We start from the raw sequence: 4,783 nt of genomic DNA on the forward strand, positions 1-4,783 counted from the left end.
CAATTTCAACAAAAACAAGAATTTTTAAAGCCCTGGTTGGTTCCTCCCTTAAAGCAGATTTCCTGCCAATTTTATTATGATTTTTCAAAAGCGAGCCCACAATTTAAGCACAGTTCACATGCCACGGTCCTGCGTAGGTCACCTGCGACTGGTGTTGGCAAGCATCATCCTTTAGTCCCCCAATGATTACCGCACACATGAAGGAAAATTGATAGCATATTAAGGAATATTCTTGACCTTTTGGCTCAAATTAATGCTCTATGGACAATAGGCCAAATGGCTTTCTGTGAGAACACCCATGTGTGTGAGGATTGTCCAGCATAAACAAGTGAGATAATGGGATTTATGAGTATGTTGTTTCACCAACATGTGAACAAGTAAGAAGGTGCACCACACCTACCCTTGACCTACTCTTAACGAGCAGGAGAGGTACATATCCGTGTTAGGATGGGAGAACACATGAATTCGAAGCAAACAAATGAAGAATTCATCATTCAAAGACTAGTACACGTTGACAGAAAAGGGTACTCCAAGGTAGCAAATTCCATTCATATACTCATGAGATTCTAAACTCCTCCTGCATCTGCATGTGATATGAGTGGGTAGACATCATAAAGTAGAAATTCACATGTATCTTCATTCCTACCCTTAATTTTTTTTTAATCCAACTAAAAGTGAATCATGTAGTGCATAGTAAATGCAACAAGTGAAGGTAGCCTTTCAAACACTGCATTCCTCTCTTTTGCCATGTGCACATTTAAGCAACATGCAATAGATGAACTTGTAGTAATTAGGACATCTACATGTTGGCCAAGGGTGTACCCCGTATCTTCATTTTATTATAAGAAACTAAATCTTGAATCTTTCAAGATTTCCTTCTCTTTTGTACAAGGTAACCCTCTTTACCAACACTACTTTACTAGAGCAAATAATGAGCACCATTGACTTGATTCTAGATTTCATAATGGAAGAGGAGCCCAACAAGCCAAGCAAGCCAAAATTCTATAAAAATAGGAGAAAAGGAACCAAGATGCTCTAATACAAGAAACAAAGATGAAAAGGCGAGCACGAACTCAACCACCAAGACCCACAGACCGCCTATTGTTCAAGCCTTTCAAACGAGCACTAATGGCTACCTCTCACATAGCCAACGCACTATCCCTCTCTACGAGTGTAGTGAGCTTACCTTGATGCCCGATTGAGTTGCTTCCTCTCTTAAGCACTCCGATAGCTCCATGATTCGTGATGCAAGCTCAAGCATCTTCAATCCCCTTCCTCTAAGCTCCATCTTCCATAGCCACATGTGAAACAAGAGAAGAGAAGAGAAGAGAAGAAGAAGAGAGGAGAAGGTGGAGAGCTTCACCTCCAAGATCCCTCACTCTCACAAGCTCACTCCCTCATACTCCCTCCCTTAAGCACTTTGTAGAGGCGATCAACCACCAAGACCCATGGATTGCTTATTGTTTCAAGCGTTCCAAGCCAAGCACTAATGGCTACCTGTAACATAGCTGACGCGCTATCCATCTCTACGAGTGTAGTGAGCTTACCTCCATGCCCGATCGAGTTACCTCCTCTCCCAAGCACTCCGGTAGCTCCATGATCCAAGTGCAAGCTTCAAGCAAGCTCTATCCTCAAGCTCCACGCTCCAAGCTCCATTGCCGCGAGCAAGACAATAGAAGAGAAAAAGAGAGGAGAAAATGGAGAGCTTCTCCTCCACAGTCCCTCACCCTCACACACTCACTCCCTCACACTCTCACACTCCCTCTCTTAAACACAAGCTCAAGCAAGCAAGCAAGAAGAAGAAGAAGAAGAAGAAGCAGAAGATGAGAGACACTTTTGGCCACACACAAGAATGAGCTTCTCATTCACTTTTCAACTTTATATACAAAACCCTAAATCCATTTTGAGCAGTCATCCCCTTATCCCCTTTTTTACATGGCCGATTTCACGATATGATTTACCCGGAACCGGACTTAGCCTAAGCCCTTTTCCCCATTGTCCTCCTATCTTCCTAGCTTCCTTCCTACTACCCATCTACCTTTACAATTTGTACGGGTGAGAGCCTGGCGCTCTTAAAATGAATCAACCTGCGCCTTGTGCTCTTTTACAAAAGTATTAAATTGTGCTTCTCTTGTGCGCCTTTCTCCTTGATGTAGGACTTTTCTGCACTTCTTGTATTTCTAGATTCTTCTTGGTACGCCTTCATCTTCCATTTCACTTTTGCCTTAGCCTTGCCTTCAGCATCAATTTTTCCGAGTTTTCCACCTTCTTCGGTTGAGCGTTAACATTACCCCCTCCTAGACGAGTGCCAGTCCCATGGCACTCACCCTCTAGGTAGTAGGCTTTGGCATGCACCGAAGACGTGGGTGGAAGGGACGTCGGTGGTTGCCTTGGAGGATTTCTTGTGGTGGGGAAGATGAAGGTCATTGTGCCACATTGTTGGCGGGGGTGGTTGGTGATGGGGTTGTTGGAGTTGGAGATAGGGTTGTTTGTTGTTGGGAATTGCACTGGTGGCTGGCACAGGTGGTGGTTTGTGGGGATTCTACAAAGGACGATTATTTGGTGGGCTTGCATGATGGGAATGGGCCAAAGTTCAGAGTTGAGTGTTGATGAAGAGCTGATGACACTTTCATCGGAGTCTTCAATACCTACAATTGAAAACCTTGCAAATGTGGTCTCTCTCTGGGGGTAGTGCTAGTCTTCATATAGTGTGCACAAGACGTAGTTTGATTAGTTTGGGAGACATGTCGAACTCTAGAACTCTAAGTGAGCTGAGAGTAATATCCTGCACTTAAGGACCCAAACTATGTATAGAGTGTGGTTTAGATAGTATGTGAGTGCATGGCATACTTAGATATTACATAGTTAGAAGACTGTTGGTCTAGTGCCTCATAGCAACGTGTGGATGAAGCCAGTTGAGGAGAAGTACACACAAAGGTCGATGAGGCATCATTTGTGATTGTGATGATACAATGTAGCATAAGTGAGCTCATCGACACCTTAACTGTTGGTGGCTGGTGGCTACTTGTACTGCTCGAAGAGTACGGTGTACTTTCCATGGTCTTTCGTGCGTTGCTTATCACTATCGATTGCAATGGTACTGAGATGAAGTGCAAAAAAAGACTCGTGCAAATAGATCAGGGTGACAGGTCTAACCATAAGCGAGAGAAGCTCCCTAGGTATGTCCTACCCTTGATGTGCCCTAAAGATTGTGGGGGACGTGTAAAGGGCTAGGGGACTAGGGACGGAGCCAGTTGACCAAGGTCACTAGACGTACCTAATTTGAGGACCCCTAGGTGTTGTGTTGTGATAGTGAGTGCTTTTTCTTTTTTTCTTTCTTATTTGTTTCTTTCTTTCTCTTTTTTTTCTTTTTTGTTTTTCTTTTTTTAATAAAAAAATAACATGAATACACCCATGGCAATGCGCTGAGGCTATCAGCCTTTCATTTGGATTGGGAAATGTGCAGATTCAAAGACTGTGAAAATGGACACTACAACGATGCTTGTGTTTTTAGCCTCGTTGCAACGGAAACAATTGTTGAGATGGGGAGATACACTTGAGATTCTGCAAAACCTCTTTGTAACATGTGATGTCGATACAATTGAGTTAATAGCTGCCATGAGCCAAATGTAGAGTTTGACCCAGAAAGAGAGAGTAGCCAATGACTATGCTTTGGGCCATGCAATGTGGGAGGTCGGCAAGGGTGATTTTCACTTTTTGCAGTGAGGCTTCTATCATGGCTCTTTGTGAGATTGGTGGTCTTGTGGTGACTTAGACATTGAACACGTTCATACGAAGACATGTGTCATCCTGTATCCACTTGACACTTCATGAGAGTATATGCAAGTCACATGCGTCTACTTTAATGAACAGATGCAATGCAAAAAAACATTACTTTATCTAAATCCTATGGTGTTAACTACAATGCATATCACCAACGCTTGTTAAAGACGTGACATGTATTAGTAGTAGGTAAGGAAAGTTTGTACAGTTGGGGGGTCTGCCCCTTTAACCACTTAAGGACAAAAAGTTATAGCAAGATGGCATTTGGTAAGCAACTTATATAACATAAGGGCTATTCTAACATCGGTTGAGACCTAAATGATGTAGTCCCTTGCCGCCGCGGTATCAAGAATGCTCCGGAATAGCTCAGCAAATTCCTTCTTGTTTTTAGCTTCCTTTTCCTCCTTCAAGCACCTGGTGCCTAAGCGTCTGGGGAGGGCCTGCACAGTAGGGGTCACTACCCCCTAGGCATTCCCTTGTGCCTTCCTCTTCCAGGCCTGGGGAGTTTTCAGTCTGTATCCTGGACAATGTCATTTTGGACCTCATCTCAGCACATACCTCTTTAGGGTCGGCACGTAGTGTTCTGGTGGAGGAGCTTGTGCCGTATGCTCCCTCCAACGGCTGAGAGTTTCTTTGCAGGTCAGCTGCATTGTGTGCTCTATGATGGGCTACTGTGGGGAACCTGCAAAATGTGAACCAAGGGTTAGGCCCTGAAGCATGATAGAACTATTTGCATAAAATGGATTAAAGAGTGGATTATCAAGCGCATATGACGAGGAGGGGTGAGGTGAGGTATGCAGTGTTTGTTGTAGAGGGACGGCCCCCATAATGATGTTCGTCCTGCCTCAATTGCGGGGTGTATTCTAGCTAGTAGCAGATCTTTGCTCATGCCAAGTTGCATGGACTGGTTGTGATGGAATGGGGCAGGGCTCATCCCCGGAAGGATAGATCGGAACAGGGGAAAGCCTGTAGAAGGGGATGGTGCCCTGTGCACACCCTT

Source organism: Lygodium microphyllum, chromosome 21, assembly GCF_053477565.2.
Source record: "Lygodium microphyllum isolate KBCC chromosome 21, Lygodium_microphyllum_v1.1.10, whole genome shotgun sequence".
NCBI classification, from domain to species: domain Eukaryota; kingdom Viridiplantae; phylum Streptophyta; class Polypodiopsida; order Schizaeales; family Lygodiaceae; genus Lygodium; species Lygodium microphyllum.